This window comes from Equus quagga, chromosome 12, assembly GCF_021613505.1.
Source record: "Equus quagga isolate Etosha38 chromosome 12, UCLA_HA_Equagga_1.0, whole genome shotgun sequence".
NCBI lineage: Eukaryota > Metazoa > Chordata > Mammalia > Perissodactyla > Equidae > Equus > Equus quagga.
Genome location: NC_060278.1, coordinates 86,703,401 through 86,722,634, shown reverse-complemented (window position 1 = coordinate 86,722,634; position 19,234 = coordinate 86,703,401). Strand labels below are relative to the sequence as shown.

Below are 19,234 nucleotides of genomic sequence, written 5' to 3'. Positions count from 1 at the left end.
TGCTAGTAAATAGCAGAACTTGGATTTGAACCATGGTCTGCTTGACTTCAATTCATTTAAACTCACTCCTTTAATGCTCATCTCAAACATTACCCTATTCAAGATCTAAATTTTAAGATCTTCCACAGCTTTTCTTATCTTCCTTCAATGTGGAGCCATGGCAAAGAGGTCACATGGTAACTGCATGGAATGTTTGCTCTAGAACAATACCCTATTATGAAAATTGCTCAGTCTGATTCAGACATGAACCAAGCTATGGCTGTCTTTATTGATACCAGCCATTTAGAAAAAGGTGAGCTAAATAAGCCTCACTGAGCAGAGCACTCACTGTGGGCTAAGGCTGGCATACAATATTGAATAATCCCAAGACCTCATGAGTATTATTACTACCATCCATATCTTACCAGAAAGAGACTCCAAACAAGTTCACTAACTTGCCAGGAATGGGCATTCAAACCCAGGTCAGTTGGTCCTAGAGACCGTTTCTTCGACTTTATCACCTTCCTTCCCAGAGCTAAAGCCAATTTAAATACTATAGTAAGTCAGCATATTTATCTGAAAATTGTTTTTAATAAGTTAATTTTTTAGAGTTACCCATTTTTTATACTTACTCAAATTTTGTTCTCTTTGCTTAGAGATGATACTATGTCCACACTTTGCTCTCTACACTCTGGAAACGTCTTTTACCCCAAAGGGCTGTACAAATTGCTCCTACCCCCTTCCCTGGACAGGTTGCATCTGGTCATGGCTCCAGAAGGAACAGAAGAGGAGGCTCAATTTCAGCAGGAAAGGCCTAACAGTAACCCTTGGCATTTATACTTCCTGGCCCAGTCTTCTGCTCATTGGCATGGGTTGGTGCAACACCCTTTTGGAGCACTCCTGTCTCAATATCCCATCCTAGGGCTATTTCAGAAAGTGCTAAAGACCCCAAACAGTATATATAAAAACTTTTATCAGCCTCGGCTAACCATAAACACCTGCCTATTTACCTAACATTTTTGGGCAGACAGGGCTTTTTTCAGTGAATTAGAGAAGAGCTGAGTATAAGCTGGGAAATCTGTATCTTTTGTCTCACTGGGAAAAAGATCCTTTTCTCCTCAATCCTCCCAGCCTGGAAGATGGCACGTTCTGACCAGCAGATGGCACTGTTTGCAAGGGAACCATAGGCTGGACCTGAGAACGATTCTGAGGAAGAACATGCCTCTTCGGCTAGGCTTGCAGTAGTAGCTCCATGGAATGACTGGGGTGAAGTGTGCACCATCCTAAGTAAAGGAAGGGGACTGAGAGGGCACTGCTACTGATGAAGGAGCAAGTGCCAGCTTTGTACCTGGCCTGGAAGGGACAGACTCTTTTTTGTTACTCAGTTTGCCTTTGCATCCAATCAACATTTATTAAGCAGTGAGGGACACAAGAGATTACCCATGAAAACACGTAACACAGTGTCCATATGCAGCAGGAAATGCTTAATGTATGTGGGTTCCTTGGGTTCCCTATTCCTCACAGTTCTCTCTGACAATCCCTTTCCTATTTGGATGAGAGGCCATTCAAGTTTAATTCTTTGTCCATCCATGGGTATATAAGAAGTTTGTGAGGCTCCTCCACAGACATCAGATAACTCTCTCCTGGGTGGTTCAGCTCAAAGCCATTAAGTTTTGGCCCAGGGAGATGCCCCCTGCTTTGGCTGAAGGGAACCAACCAGGCCTGGGGTGGGGACCAAGACAGAAAGAGGAGAAGAGAGGATGATGGTCCAGAAATCTGTTGGTGATTGCTGGCTCTGCCACTGACCTGGTAGGGACATGACAGTTGGTAGGTTCCCTCAGACCTCTGCCAGGAGCCTCTAACACAACTGAGCAGGAAGCATTTGCTGAACACCTGTGCTTGGTGCTATGGTGGGATCAGTACTCACACCCTGGCTGGTGAGCAAAGTCCTTCAGGTTTGGCCCTACCCAATCTTTTCTCTCATCACCTGGGGTTTGGGACAATGTACATAAAAGGACTTGGCAAAGTGTGAAGCTCTTTACAAATCTAATAATTATTCTGACTAGTTAAGCTTCTCTACTCTACTAACACCGCCATTTGCGGGTTCATTCTAGATGAGGGTTAAGGTCAGACTGGAGCACATTCTGAATGATGCCAAAGGAGAGGCAGCCAGAAGCCATGTCACACGAAGGTCAGTTTTCTGATCTGTAGAGAAGAGACTCAGGAAGTGTAAGCATGTGGCCCCTCTGGGTGAGGAATCTCCAGAACTGAGGAGAAATGTCCACCTGAAGCATGCTCCAGGCATGCAACCCCTGTACTTCTTGCCTAAACAGCCCTCAATCTGCTTTCAAGGCCTGCACACTCCTCAGAGGGTAGGTTCGTACTGCCTAAGTCCCAGGGGATAGGTGTCTATGTAGGTATGGAAAAGCTTGAGTTTCTACCATGAAGCGCCTCAAAGTGAGGGATGGAGTTGAGGGTAGGAAATGAAAAGGAAGCATGCCTAGAATAGCTCACTCGGAACTGCTCGGTTCAGGTACAGAATCCCCAAAAGTCAAGAACTCTAAATTCAGACATGGTCTTCCAGGTTGTCATAAACTTAACAATTTGTTAGCTTCACTTACAAGCTTCAAATATTTAGACATATGATTATGTGGGTCTCCATCTGTTCTCTTGCTCTGCCCTGCACATGTTACAGTCAGGCCTGACAAAGCCTGGGGCACAGTAAGTGCTCAATAAATGTTAGGGAAGAAGTGGTGAGGATAATGTCCCAGAAAGTGGTGAGAAGGGCTAGCTGTGGCCCTGCCTTAAGGCCGGTGGTGGGGGATGGGGGGAGTGTCCTTGGGGGCTGAGGTCCCCAGGCAGACTTTTCTAGTCTCTGAACCAAACACATCCCTCCACAGACCAACCATCCCCAACTCAATCTTCCCAATGTAATTCTTTATTGGCTCTTCCAAGCTTCTCCCTAGCTTAGAGTGGGAGCCCTAGAAAATATTGACATCCTATTCAGCAGAAGCTGCTTGACTCGATACGCTATTCTAACCCCTGGGCCAAGCTCCATCTCACAGATTAGCTGTGTAATTGAGAGCAAGGTGCCTATAGCCCCCAGAGGCCCCATGCTTAGCAATGAACTAAGGAAAGGTGGGTAGGTAGAGTCATTGCTCTTGGCGGTGGGAGTAGGGGAAGTGAGAAGGGGAGAGAGAACCAGACTTCTCCCCAGAGACTTCTGCAACATCAGATTGGCAGGGACCTTAGTGAGCATGGAGCTTATATGCCCTCACTTTGAGGAAGAGAGGAGAATGGACTTGTCCAAGATGCCACAGCGAGTAGCAGGGCCAAGAACCCCATGGGTTCTCTGACTCTTAAGTCTAAGGTTCTTATGTTCCATTTTTCCTTTTGGGCTAGTGAGAAACAAGCCCCCAGGAAAGTGAAGAGCTGGGAGGCAACAGACCAGACATACTAGAGAAAACTGAGGACTGGCTCCCAAGTAAGTGCCTTCACCTTTACCTGCTGGAGAAACAACTGCTGCATAAAAGCTGGGCGCTTGAGATAATTAAAACCCACCAGGGACGCAGGCTTTGAAATGCAATTTACAGCTCAAAGAGATGAGCGCCCTTCACCAGTCTACAAGAATAGAGGAAATTTGGCAAAAACAAGTAATTTCTCCCAGTTGAAACATTTCAGAAGGAAGCTACATTTTGGACGACAAGAGCCAAGCCTGAACATGTGGTAAAATGACATGGCTTTGTAAAGGTAGAAAAGCTCTAAAGGGTACCTCCACCCCTGAACTCTGGATAAATGAGACCCCACAGAGGGCCATCACCACAAAAGAACAGCCTCTAATTACTGAGTGCCAAAGATGTGTCAGAGACTTTACATACTTCACCTTACTTAATGCTCCCAACAGCCCTATGAGGAAGTATTTTAGATAGGGAAGCAGAGGCTCAGAGGCAAAGTAGTTAATAGAGCAAGGCCAAAACTGGAACCCAGGTCTGTTTGACTCCGAAAACCTATCCATAGAGATGCTTTGGGTACTGATTCTCATGGTGAAAATTTGTCACCTTGAACCAGTCACACCCTCTCCTTGGTCCTCTCCTTCCCCTTTTCTACTTCAATGCCTCACATCTGCACAGGATTTTAATGAACGAAGCCAGTTTATATCCTTGATCCTGACATTGTTAGCCCCATTTCATAGCTGAAAAAGCTGAGGATCAGCAAAGATAGGTAACTTACCTAAGGTCATCCAGCTAGTGAAGGGGGTAGCTAGGGGACTTGAATCCAGAATTCTTGCTCGACATTCTACATGCCACTGTCTCAACAACTGTACTAAAGCTCTGATTCTGCCACGTCACCCCTCATGCTCTCCCAATCCTGCCTATCAGGATCAAGTCTAGCCTTCAGCCTAACCTCTGAAGTACTTAGCCATCAGAACACTCACTCCCTCAACTCTGTAAATCCTCCCAGGACCAGATCGCTTCTTGAAATGCTCATTTCAAAAGAGGAGCTGTTGCTCTTGGTCCTGATGCCCCCTACAGTGCTATTTAGAGCCTCTGTCTGGGCCAGTCCTGCTGGATACCTCTGGCCTTATTCTCCAGCATAAGGATGGCGGGGGGGGGGGGGGGGGTCACACCAGCCTGCGGCCAGATCTCTGCCCTTAGATAACCCTGGGTACGTCTGGGCAGTTTTGAAAGAAAACAGCTATCAGTCTTGGGGAGGCTATTTCTAGAGAAAGCTAAGCAATCAGACTGATGAGTGCCCAAGGCCTCCTTGGTCCAGAGGCTCCTGCTTACCAGGCAGCCAGGGATAACAGAACATCTATTAATCTCATTAAACTCGCCAGGCCCCAGCTCATTAGCATTGCCCAAACAATCATTACTGGGCAGACAGGACTAATTTCCCAAGGAGTGCTCTTCAGTTCCTGACAATTCCCATTCCCATGAGAAACCCCAGTTCCCAGCACGCTGAACAATGACGGCTCCTGGGATTGGTGAGAGTGTAATGGGTACAGGCTACATGTCCAGGAGGCCTAGTCCTGGCTCTGCTGTTCTTAGTTATGTGACCTGCAACAGTCATGTAATTTTTCTGAGCCTTATCATCCTTATTCTGAAAACAGAAATCTTTTTCCTGATTACCTTTCCAATCTGATATAAAAATCAAATAAGTGGTCTGGCCTGATGGCATAGTGGTTAAGTTTGTACGCTCTGCTTCAGTGGCCCAGGATTCGTGGGTTCGGATCCCACACACGGATCTACACACCACTCATCAAGCTATGCTGTGGCGGCGTCCTACATACAAAAGTGGAGGAGGACTGGCACAGATGTTAGCTCAGGGACAATCTTCCTCAAGCAAAAGGAGGGAGTGGGCAACGGATATTAGCTCAGGGCCAATCTTCCTCACACACACACAAAAAATCAAATAGGCGAATCGAAATGAAAGCATTCTGCTCCATCTGTAAAATACTATAAAAAAAATAGGAGGATTACGCCTATTTTTATTATTACACAACTCCTATCCCTTTCACTCATTCAACAAACATTTCTTGAGTATTCTCCTCTGTGCTGGCACTGTGGAGATAGTGGGAAATAGTGCTCATGGGCCTTGTCCTCTACTTCCTTTTAAGACAGCCCTCTCTCCAGGAACCTGTTTGTTTCCTAATAACAAAGGAAAAATGCACATGAAATAGTGGAAACAGCGCAGGCTCTGGAGTCAGATAGGACTGAGTTCCAATCCCAGCCCGACCACTTATGAGATATAACCTTGGACATGTCTCTCAACCTCACTGGGCCTCAGATTCCTCAAGTACAAAGCGGAACTTATACCAACTTCCCAGGATAGGGTAAAGATTAGAGATAGTATGTGTAAAGTGCCCAGTATACTGGCTGGGACCAGTATATTTACATAAGAAAGTCAAATGCCCTAAGACCTATGAAAACAGGTGATTAATCTAGCCTGGCGCTCTATATCCTCCACATCCCAGCCCTAATGTTCTTTACCCATGTTATCTCCCAATGCTCCACACTCCAGCAAAGAATAAGGGAGTCACGGTAGGGGGCTTGTGCATGCTCTCTCCCTTATCCTACTATCTATAGGAACCAAATCTAGAAACTTCATGAAGTTGCCCCTTCCCCATGCCTGTCAAATCTCTACCACACAGGACTGAGAAAGCAAAGAACGCTGGCTGGGAGGAGTTCCAGGCCTTGCTGAGCCACTGACTCACCCCTCAGCTATAGCATAGGTCTCTGGTCCTATACTGTAACACTGGTATCAGCATCTAGTAGGCCCTGAGGGGAGAAACAGAAGGCAGAGCTGAGGCCTCAGTCATCTCTCCCCACAATGTGGTCTGGATATATATATCCCATCTTCCCTACATCTTGTATCTTAACTCTACCCCTGACTGTGGCTAAGGTTAAGGCTTAGCATCTGTGACAAGCAACCCTTATAGTTATGGGGGGAAGGCAACAAGGGGTGGGTAGGTATAACCGTGGGCCTACACTCCCCAATACTGAGTTAAAGTTAGGGACCTACAAATGATTGTCAACCTCTTTATTTTTGCCAAAACTAGTCATCCAAACACCCACCTACCAATTCAATCACAATAGATAGCCAAATACCCACTGAGCTAACAATGGGCTAGGTGGTAATTAACAAACGAATCGTTCATTCATTCATCCAGCAACTGGTCTGGGATCTGATCTCAAGGAACTCCAGTCCAGCAGGGGACATCCACCGTGGCCACAAAGCACACATGCCCTGGCTGGAGTCTGCTGCCCCAGAAGCAGCCCAAGCAAAGCAGTCTGGGATATCAGAGAAGGGGTAGGAGCATCACAGAAGGCTCTAGAAAAAGAGTGTGTGTATAAGATGAATTCCCACTGGGTATTGGGATATGGGGAGAGGCTACACCTGGCAAGAACAATGTACAAAACATGCTGCTTTCTCCTCTTTGCTCCCCCTATTCTGCCCTTCCTGTTGCATATACAGGGCAAGGCTGGAAATAAAAGTCTGAAATAGGAGAATTTCTTCAGTGCTGTCTCCTCTTTCCTTGATAGTTGCATACAATTCTTGTCATGAAGGGGACAAAAGGGGAACACACAATTTAATTTTCAGCAACTTTATACCAGGGACTGTGTTGGAAGCTATATATGCATAATCTCTCACAATCCTGATCATAATCTACTGAAATAAGTAGAAGTATCATCTTCACTCTACAGATGAAGAAACTGAAGCTCAGAGAAAGCTTAAATAATTTGTCCACAGTTACATTAAGCAGCATAATCAGGATAAAAAGACCTCAAGTTTGTCTGGTTCTAAAGCCTGTGCTCTTCCCACTCCACTAGATTCCTCCCACTGACACTCCCTCCCCCATGGGAAGACTGGGCCTGACTTTGCTGCTGATGTGCCACATGAACTTGGGTTTTGGAGCACGTGACCACAAAGGGCCCTTCCAGGGTTAATCATGCAACCATCATTACCAACAACTACTGAGCACTTATTACATACCAGGAACTGCTGTAAGTCTTCTGCTATGAGGTGGGTGATGGTATGTATTGTGTCCATTTCACAGATAGGAGACTAAGGGGTGGAACTCAGTCCTACACAAGCCAGGAAATGGCAGAGCTGGGACCAGTCTGGATGAGACCAGAGCTGGTGCTCTTAACTTTGGCCCAGAATGACTTCGTGCTAAGAGTGCCCTGTACCTGCCAGGAGCGCAGCTTCTAACACTTTCTGATCCTTTGGGCATAAACTCCTGGCGCCTTGCTGAGGGCATACTCTCAAGTCTGAGAGCCAATAGGCACATCCTGTGAGCCTAAGGGAAGCCTCCTCCCCCTTCCCACACCTTAAGGGGCCGGCTCCTCACAGTGATAATGTAGCAAGATTAGTCACTGCTTGCTGTCGGTTGATTATAGCTCTTCTTTTCTGTAAATGAAGTTTAAAAGTCATCAAAGGGTTTGTCAGCTGTGACTTATGAGCCTCTTTTCCACAGGGAAGTCAGGCAGTGACAAATGCCCCTCTCGTTCTGCCATCCATTACAAGTTGGAAGGTGCCATGTTCCAATTACTAGAGACCCCAGTGGAGCTCATGGAAAACCCTGCTCCAGGCTGCAGCCATTACTCAGGCCTGGCAGGGCTGCCAGCAGAGCTGCCCAAGGCCCAGGCCCCACTGGGTAAGAGCATGGAGTAACAGCATGTTTCTGACTCCGTAAGCCAGCCCCTTCCATTCCTTATTTGTGTTATCCCTGGCGGGTCTATCCTAGACACATTTCCCAACTGAGTAAAAACATGGGCACCTTGTGGGCTGTCTCAAACTACCCAGGATCAAGACTGCCTAAGACAAACAGATATGAGGAACATAAGGTTATGCTACCAGGTGGCGTAAGTGGGGAATATGATGCTCAGGAGGAAGGGAAGAGTATAAACAACCTATGATGTTCAGAGAAAGTAGAGACTGGGATTGGCCCCGTGGCCGAGTGGTTAAGTTCACATGCTCTGCTGCGGTGGCCCAGGGTTTCACTGGTTCGGATCCTGGGCAAGGACATGGCACCGCTCATCAGGCCACGCTGAGGGGGCGTCCCACATGCCACAACTAGAAGGACCCACAACTAAAATATACAACTGTGTACTGGGGAGATTTGGGGAGAGAAAGCAGGAAAAAAAAAAAAAAAGAAAGTAGAGATCATCTAGTGTAATCAATTGCCTCAGTACTCAATAACCATTATAATGTCAAGCCCTGTCCAGCTAAATGCTGGGGAACCAAAGACGAATAAAACATAGTCAGTGCCACTCAGGGTAGATGGGATAATTAAGGTCTAAAAAGAAGTGACTTGCCCAAGGTCACAAAAATAAGTTAGGGTCAGTGACGGATTGAGAAAGCAGGTCTCCAGACCTCTAGCGAAGTAGAGAAAGTGGAATGACAGGGAGCCGTCCCGTGTGCCAGGCTCTTTATGCAGAACATGACATAGTTAAGTGTGCCAGCTCCCATTCAAATCCCACCTGCACACTTACTACAGGTTTGACTTCTGGCAAATCCCCTAATCTATCCAAGCCTTAGAAAAATGGGAATGATAAAATTTATTTCAGAATTGTGGTGAGGATTAAATAAGATAATACAAGTACAACGCACAATGCAGGCATATATTAAGCATCCCAAAATATTATTTCTCATCAAGTAATTCCCAAAACAATTCGAGGCAGGTATTATTAATCTCATTTTACAGACAAGAAGACTGCAGCTTTTTCTCACTCTGTCACATTAAATAAGCCAGTACTTCTCAAAACTATTTGTGGTGAAGGACTAGCTTTTTGTTGGTTTTACTTTCAAGGCATTAAGGATAAATACTTCGCAAAATATAATAAAAACGTCCAATTACTCTAAAGGTTTCTAAGCACTTACTCTCAATTTCTATGCTTAACACAAACTAGCAACAGTTTGCGAAATGTCATTGATTCAGTGGCTACACTTAGAGCAGAACAGTTCTAAGTCACTCTCACCCAGCCCTGCCAACCTCTATAAAAAGGAAAGCAAACAAGGAATAGAGTTTATTTAATTTCTTTCAAGTCCTTTAGCCTGATTTCTTTTAGACTTTGGTGTTAGACTAATTTGCAAAAACTATCCTAATCTTTTTCCTTTTTGCTTTTCTCAAGAGAGAGAAGGGTAAGCAAGCCAAGGATGAGTTCAAGGATTTTCCACCAAACACTTTAGGAGGTGATTTATCTTGGTAACATGCTCTAGGTCATGCTATATCCTGCAAGGGAAGATGATCTAGGCTTAAAGGGGACTGAACAACCTTCCTGAGGCCTGAGGGTCTGAGAGGAAGGCATACTCCTGAAGAGAGTAATACTCTTGGACTCTCTCTCCCCACACCAGAAGACATGAGGAAACCAGCCAGGAAGAGGAGGCATGCTGTAAATTTTCTTTTTGATATTTCTGATTTTCAGTCTTGTATCATGGCTATTTACACAGCAGTCTTCTCTCTCCCTGTAGGGAGTTTCTTGAGAGCAAGATGGACATCACATTCATTTCTGAATGCCACCATACACCCAAGAGTATGATTGGCTGGGGGAGACGAGCAGCTCTTAATCAGTGTGCCAAGACACAACAGTGTATCTTGAATCTTCCAGGTGCATGGCCAAATTTTCATCAGTGTACAAAACTTCTTTTTGTTCTAACTGAGCTTACATGGTGCTATCTTTCAGCACAACCAGAGCTGAGTGGGTCATATGACACAGTGTAGAGAGGAGTACAACCTGCTGTTGTGATTAATGGCCTTCCATCAAGCAGGCGCCAAAGCCTGAATGTTTACTCCCATGTGAGAGGCCATGTAATATGGTCAAGAGAGTAACCACTGAAACTAAAATGCCTTCCGCTCTGCCACTGAACTAGCTATATGACATAACCTTCGGGAAGTGTCTTAAGTTCTTTATGCTTCAGTTACCTCACCTGTAAAACGGCAATAGCAATACATATCTCTAGGGTTGCTGGAGGATAAAATAAAATAATTCATTTAAATATTTAGAACAATGTCTGACACATTAGAAAGTATGCAAATATTAGCTACTGCTGCTATTATTATTGTTATTGTTTGAACCTGCAAGAACCTTACCTTGTGAGTATGAAAGGGAAGGTGGTGAGTTTATGCAACATTACCCTAGAGCTGAATTGTGATCAAGGAAAGAATACTGTGCGTACAATGAAGTCTCTTCAAGTGTGTCACCAAAATTCTAGTATTTGGAAATGTGCCCTGAACATAAAAGGAATCACAGGAGTAGGTACTCATTAAGTGTTGAATGAATACATAAGTGAGTATCTCGAGTTAAGCGGCCCCCAAAGAATACAACTTGACAAAGGGGTCAGGAAGACGCCCTTAAGTGAAGGCTCCCAGAAAGGCCTCTTTGTACCTTGAGGACCCAGAAGGCAGGTTGGGCTCCCCTTCTGAGCTTGGGGCCTCAAGGGCTAATATTCCAAGAAACTTCTGCTTGCTCACTATTCTGTCTCTCTGATGGAACCCCCACGTTCTGTGGCTACTCTATTCTGAATAAGGCTGCAGAAGGCTGTGCCATGGTAGAGTACACATTCCCATTTTCTCTATTAGATGAAGTGACGGACTCTCCGAGGAACACAGAGCGGGAGGCCTAAACTCTCCCATAACAGGCCTCATCCTATGTTAAAACACTAATAAGGGGATTATCAGCTTTGGATTCCTGCTTGCCTGTGGAGCCCTGGGTCCTGAATCCCACCTCTATTAACTGTATGTACTTGGGAAGGCACTTCACTTCTCTGAGGTTCAAGGTTTCCCATCTGTGAAATGGGGATGAAAATCCCTGCCCTGCCCACTTGCAGTGCAGGTTGTTGTGAGGGTCAAAAGAGACAGCATATACAAGTATACTGTTACCTGAGATGTGCTATGTAACTGTGGACAGGAATATTCCCTGGGGTGGACACCTGCTACAGGTCTTCCTAGACAGAGGCACCCAGGCAGGAAGCCAGTCGTCTGGAAGGAGGTGGATGGTGCATAACTTGGGACTGCAGTCAAGCACTATGCCCCTCAGGTATAAGGCAATTGATTAAAATCCTTTCATGTGAAATCAGTATTTTCCTCATTACAACAATCCTTCTTGAAAACACCGAATGCCACCTCTCACAGCCCCACAAAAGCTTGATCCTGCAGACAGCATATATACGTATTTTTTAAAAATTTCTCACAGTCAGACAAAAGAAGCTAAGAAAGTCGACCTCTCTCCAGGGTACTGATCTAAATATAACTTAGGGCTCTAAGCATCATCCCACAGTGCCATATGTTTGGCCCAAAGGGGACCACTGAGAATGACGCCATAGTCATAGCTACTCTGCCTTTGTCGTCCTGGTAACAATGTTAACTCCACAAACATTACTAAGCATCTGCCTCTTCACTATCGAGCCAAGTGTAAGTGTGCTACCTCCTGTTTAAGACCCTTCAATGGCTTCTTCCTACCACCAAAAACCAAGTCCAACTCCTTTAATGTGGCTCACAAGCCGCTTCAAGAGTTAAGGCTACCAAATCCTTACACAACAATCCTCTGAGGGGCTGTAAGTCACACTCACTTTACAGATGAGTAAACCCTAGTGCAGAGAGGCAGTCAGTTGACCAAGGTCACACAGTGAGCAAGTTAGTGTGAACTGGGTTCTTCCTGAAGGGCTGGGAATCAGACTCCAAAGTATAGACTTAAGTTCAAAACAACCTTTTCTTGGACTAGTCTATACAAGGCAGGTATGGGGATGGAGCATTGTATGGCTCAGGGAGCTGCTGAGACACTGTCCCTTGTTGGAGACTGCCAATCTGACCTCTCTCACTCCCAGAGCTGCAGCATCATTGACAAATTTGGCATAATGACCAAAATTTTCATTTGCATGTAACATGGTACACATTCGCATATCTAAGTTCAAGAGACCCTCTACCACAAGCAACCAAAAATCCAGTACAACTTGGCAAAAAACTAGTCAGCCCCCAAGACAACTAGCATACACATCCAATACTAATGAGCTTCTAAACTAGTCAATTCAACTGATCATGACAGAAGCAGCTGTGGTATCTACAGTCTTTTTCCCCGTGATCATCTTGGAAGAAATTAACTCCTTCTGGTCCCCTTACCCCTCAAAAAAAAAAAAAAAAAAAAAAGACACCACACTAAACAAGTTTCTACACTGCAGTAGATGGTAAAAAAAAAAAAAGAAAGAAAGAAAGAAAAAAAAAGTTTTCCCAAAGCTTTAATAGATGTCTCAGCTACAGGAGCAAGAGCACGGGCTTTGGACAGAGACAGACCAGGGTTTAAACCCAGGATCAACTGCTTACTTACTAGGTGTGTGACCTTGGACAAGTCCTTAAATTTCCTAAGCCAGTGTTCACTACTAGGCATATACTTCTTCCCCCCACATACTGAGTCATTCCCTGATTCACATACTGAACCAAGCCCTGCTGATTTGGCCTCCTAAATATTTTCAGAAGGTAGCCCTGTCTCTCCATTCTTAATATCACTCTTCAAATTCATCCTGCACACAGCCACTAGAATAGTATCACCGCATCACTCCTTTGCTTAAAACTGAAATTAAGGTTTTTCCTTCATTATTTCAAAATTCTTAGCCAATAATTTGAGTATGTGTACTATTTAGTGTGTCTATTTTTTTAAATTACCATAAGAAATCACCTAAACCCCCCACTCTTCTATAGAACATAACTACTGTTGGCATCTTTGTCTATTTCTTTGCAGGGCTTTTTTCTTTGGCATTATATTTGGATTATGTAGTTAGATCATTCACTCAATCCTGTAACAATTTTTTTCAATTAACATTATAACATATTATATGTTATAACATATTTGTCCTTATTGCTGCACAGTTTTAAATCATCATTTTTTATAACTACAAATTTTAATAACTCATAGTTTTCCCGAGTGGATTCATCATAGTTTAGCTTGGTCATAGTTTAGATGGTCATTTAGGCTTTTTCTGACTACTCACTACTATAAATAATAGCATCTGAGGGAAAGTTTATTCTATATATTGGATTATTTCCTTAGGACAGATTCCCAGAAGTGGAATTACTGTGTCAAAGTGTATAACATTTTTATGGCTCTGGAGATACACTGCCTAATTGCTTTCCAAAAGTGCTGTACCAATTTACACTGCTATCACCAATGACTGCTGCTTTCATGGCAACCTCACCAGAATCGAGTATCATCATAATGTGTGTGTATAGGGGTGGGGGTGTTAATCAGTAGAGGAAACCCAAATCCTCACTGTTGTTTTCATATATATGTGAAGATAATAGTCTCCTGTGTTTGTTTACTCATTTTTGAGTCTACAGAGTTTTGATGCCACAAAGAAGTTATTGTAGGTTCCTAGGCAGAAGAAAAACATGCTGAAAAATTTATTTACTCATTTATCAAAAAATCATTTCTTTAAAAAAAGTCATTTATTGAGCACCTATTACTGTCACTGTACAAAGTATAGAAGAGAACAAAGTACAATCCCTGACCCAGAGGAATTCAGAATCCAGTGGTGGAGCTCTCAGGAAAACCAGAATCTATGTTTCATCTTGATAAGGGCTATGACAGGAACACTTGGGAACTCAGAGGCATGTCACTTAGCAGAGAGAAAGGAGAGGAGGGACTCAGAGAAGAGGCGTCATCAAGAAGTTCTGATCTTGTCCAGAGGAATGAATTGAAGTTAGCCCACACACAGATGAGAGACAGAACATTTAGGAAAGAGGAAAGTTGCAGAAGCTGAACAGAGCTTCCGTATTTAAAGAATAACCGTTATGTACTGTGGTTTGGCTGGAGTGTAGGCTGTAAGACTGCATGTTGCAGGAGATGACGGCAGAGAGACTGGCAGAGGCCAGATCAGAAAGAGCCTTGTGAGCCACTCAAGAGCCTGGACTTCACGGGAGTCATGACCCACTCCTATGCCATATGCAGGACAGTGCTCAGTAAGGAGGCAGTCACAAGTCCCTATAGCTCTTAGAGACTGAACCATACAAGTCAACCCCTGATCAGAGCATCTTGTCTGTGCTGACTTCTTTTTGTCTATGTGTTAGTATTCTCTCACTAAGCAGCAGCGAACTTTTAGGGTATTTTTTACATCACCTGGCACATTGCTAGGCACATGGCAGGAGTTCCAATAACACTCATGGATCAGTTGGTGGTACCTCATGCAATAATTCACACATTCACAAAGTCCCTGCTGCCCTGGCAAGGCCCCTACCAATCTCAACAGATGCTCAAGTCACTGCCTCTCTTGGCAGATGTCCTGCCTCAGAGAGCTACCTCCCCCTTCTTGCTCATTCTGCCAATAAAAAAAAATGTGCCTAGGTACAATAAGCTATAAAGTATGTGATAACCAGGGAGCACATTGGGTGGCCAGAGGGGAGGCTTGAGGGACACAAATCCTTCTCCACAGTACATCCCTCAAGCCAAGGACTCCCTCAGCCCTATCAGCAATTTAGGAACGCCACCACCTCCCCCCCATAAAAATAAAATAGGGTTTTCCAATTGAGCATGTTAAAAGTCTCCTTTGAGTAGCTACTGACCTTCTCTAAGGTATTACTACTTCCTACATTAACAACAGCTGCTTTAATGATGACAAGGATATTAATAGGGTGATTATTTCAACAATTAATAGCAAGTCATTCTTGCCCTGCTAGTTGCAGTACGAGCCGTGGGCAGTGGGATCTGATGTACTGCCTAAGATCCATCTGAGGAGACTGTATTAAAATGATCTGTTTCTGTGCTATCTCCCCTCCTAGACTGACTGTGAATTCTTGGATGGCAGGGACCACAGCCTATTTCAGCACAACATCGCCCCCAGCCTTTCAGGATAGGCCCTGTCCCAGAGTGGGTACTCACTCACGGAGTATGTGCTAAACTGAACTCCATGTACCACTGCCCCTGTCCCCATCCAAGCTTTTTAAGAAACAAAAAAGCAGGCTGTACAGATAACAAAGCCAGGACAGACTTGGGAGAGACAGGAAGGAGGCATCCATACAGGGCAGTCCAATCCACCTCAGCCTTTAGGAAAGGCTGTTTTGTAATATAATAAATTATCATTATGATTTATTAATTGCTTATTATGTGGTAGATGCATTGCTAAGTATATTACTTCTCATTCTTACAACTTCTCTTTGAGGTAAAAATTATATCAAGGTCACAATGGCCCTTTCTGAGGCCGTTTTAGGAGAATGACTCAGTGTCGGACTATCTGGGTTCAAATCCCAGCTTTGCCATGTATTAGCTGTATGATCCTGGGTAAATGACTTACCCTCTCTGTGCCTTAGTTTTCTCATTTTACAAATGAGAATAATATTACAGTACCTTCCCCATAAGGTTGTTGTGAGAATTCAATAAGATAATGCACCAGCAAGTTAAGCATTCAGGAATTTTCTAAATGAAAATACTATTACTATTGGCCCCATTTAACAGATGGCTCCAAATATCACACTCTTAACATTAAGTTAAGGTTAAGAGAGAGACTGCTTCATCAATAAAGCAGGACCAGAATCAATTTCTGATTTGGTGATGAAAGCTGGGGCCACAAGGAGCTTTCTGAGCACAAATCCATTGATGTGATGTCCCTGATGGAAACTCTTCAGGAAAGCCTTTGTTTCCCATCCCCCAAGCATATTCAGTCACTCGCTCCTCTGGACCCTGATTATGTTCTGTAGACCTCTGCCACAGCAACATTTGCTGCATTTTTGTATTCACATATCTGTCTCTCTCCATTAGACTCTGAACTCCTTAAAGGCAGAGACTCTTATTAATCTTTGTGATCCCAGCCTCCAGCAATGCCGTGGCAACCGGCAGATGCTCAGTGAATTTCTGCTAACAAACAGGTAAAAGAATCCTAGGTGGGCGCTGTGTCAACACAGTCACACATTGCTTAACAATGGGGATATGTTCTGAGAAATGCATCATGAGGCCATTTCATTGTTGTGCAAACATCATAAGGTGTACTTACACAAATCTAGATGGTATAGCCTACTACACACTGAGGCCATATAGTACTAATCTTATGAGACCATCGTTGTATATGCGGTCCGTCATTGACCAAAATGTCCATTATACAGCACATGACTGTAAGTGGTTTCCTAGTATTTCTGACGTGGCAACGCCTTAAAAGTGAACTGCATAGTTGGTGTTCATAAGATGAGCCCAAGTTCCTCACCCTTCAGTAGGGCAGAAGGACAGGCAAGACAGTGATGAGAGAGAAAAGAGGGCCAGAGTACAAAGCTAGGGACCACTGGTATCTGTGGTTCAGTAGCTCCTACAGGGAGCAGAGGCTCAAAAGAGGTTCAACCTGCAGCCCAGAGATTGCTGAATCTGGGCTTTCTGTAGTGGAGAATATGTAAGAGGTCTTCACCAAGCAGAGAGCAGCAAAGGCTAGAAACACCGCGATCCTTGTCAGCAATCAACAAAGTGAGTGAGACTCAGCCCTCCTTCTCTGAATTATATGGTGACGCTGAGCAATGGGCCCCACCATGCTGGCTTAATGGAAAGAACACTGGAGTGTTCGAAGACCTGAAGTTCATTCCTGGGAATGTACTAACGTTTCAATTAATAAATATTTCTTGGGCATCTACTCTATTTCAGGCTTGCACCAGGCACCTGTAACACAACAATGAACATATCACTAATTTGCTGTTGGACTTCTCTGAGCCTTGGTATCCTCATATGACATGGGAGATAACCACTGTGTCACAGAATTCTTTTGAGTATCAGATGTGTTTTCAAAAGTCTACTATACAACTTTGCTAACATAAAGGTTATAATTTTACTGGATCTGAACTAGAAGGCTTAGTAAATGCAAGGATACCCCCACCAAATGCCAAGGACAACTCCCTCTGGGTCTGGATAGAAATCCAGCAGCACATTCCTACACACTGAATTCCATGGTGGAGATAGCAAAGGAAGAGCAGAAATTTGACATATTCTCTTCAAACCCCTCTCAGGATCCTTTCCATAGTTACTGGTGTCAGAATGTTCATCATTGGGAATTGCACTGAGGGCCTCTTGGATGAGCCCCCAAATACAACTGAAACTTCTCAAACCAAGAACAGATTTAAAGACTCTGTGGATTACAGGCACCTTTCCATACACTGAGCTAATTACCCGACCCTTGGTCCTTCAGCTGTTGAGAAACATTTGGTGGTCATTAAGCCTGTTGTTTCCTCATTTTCCTGCTTACTAGGATAAACACATCAAAATGGAAAGCTTGACGCTCTGACAATGCTCTCTGATTAGTGGTTTGCAGAATCCTCCCTCTGTAATTTTATGATTTGCCAGCTAGAAGAGGAAGAATGGTGGAATGCAAATAGTGGTGTGGCCCAAGAGGGAGTCGGGCACCCTGAACTTTAAACTTGATTCTACCATGGATTAGCTCAGTAAATTTGGTTACAGACCTTAGTTGCCTCATCCAGAAAACGGAGAAACTAGATCAGATCAGTGTTGCAGGAACTCTTCTGTGGAAGACCTGTGTTCCTCAAGACGTTAACGAGAGTTCCTCAGAAAGGGGGCTCCAAGGTCAAATAAAAATAGGAAACTCCGCATACTCCATTCCCCCCTCCCACCCCCAAGAATGACATGCACACTAAGGCTCTGAGGAGTCAGCAGTAAAGAAATGTAATTCGCATTATGCGATCTGACTTTTCCCAGATTATTAACATCTGTTCTGAGGAAGACATACTAGAACAGACCTCTAGAGTCCCTATCAGCTCTAAGCCCCTGTGATTTGTATCAGAAGTACCCAGAGGCAGGTGCCTGGAGCATCCCTGCTTCCCTCTAATCCAGTTGTCTTAACCCAGTGAGGCACTTAAATGATACTCTGGTAAATAGGAATTTATAACACGTAGTTTACTTTATTGTAGTGAGTACTAATTTTCAAAGGCTCAAAATACAAGATACTTAAAACAAGGAGATGGGAACCTGTAGTTACTGAGCTCCTAATACCTATTCTTTACTGTGCCGGCACTTCCCATACATTATATATCATTTAATCCTTAGACAACCATAAGACGTAAACATTGTTTCCTCCTATTACAGAGAAGGAAACCGAGGCTTGGAGAGGTTAAGTAACTTGCCCAAGGTTATGCAGCCACAAACTGGTGAGCACCAGATTTCAAACCCAGGATTACTTGTCTCACAACTTTCGGTTCTGACTGGGGCACTGTCACCCTGATTATCAGATAGTCACTAACCTTCCCTGGTCTCAATTGTCAAGTAGGAATAATAATCCTTGCATTGCTTCCCTCACAGAGCTGCTCCAAGACTCAAAGGCAATAACAGGTATGAAAAGGCTCTACAATGTATAAAGATATGAATATGAGAGACAACTGAAACCTTGTAAATAAATGTTGATATCTCCTTTTATGATTTATAAGATACTTAAGGTTCCTGCAGGCTTCCCATCATGGAAGTCAATTGTCCTTATCCCACTCACCTCCCTAAACAGTGCTCCTTAAAATTTTCCAGGTAGGATTTTGGATAAACAGGAAACATGTCAATTTCTCAGTATTGATTACTCTTCAGACTGTCTGTCTCACTAAGCAGCGAATCTGCTTAAAGGAGTCGGAAGTAAAAACAGCAGAGTGGGCAGGAGCCTGGTGAGAGGCCTATAGATAGAACAGAGGCCAGATTGGCTGTGGGGCTAGATTCTCTAACCTTACCTTGGAACATGCCTGGGAAATTGGTCTAAAGGGTCATTTGGGACAGCAGATCATAGAAGCCTTTGTATGAAATCC

The 19,234-nt window shown here is 44.1% G+C and overlaps 1 protein-coding gene across 4 annotated transcripts in view; it reads right to left on the bottom strand.

The window, feature by feature from the left end:
* RALY (RALY heterogeneous nuclear ribonucleoprotein) overlaps nt 1-19,234 on the bottom strand; it is a 78,882-nt gene that overhangs the window by 8,788 nt on the left and 50,860 nt on the right. The window lies entirely within an intron of this gene.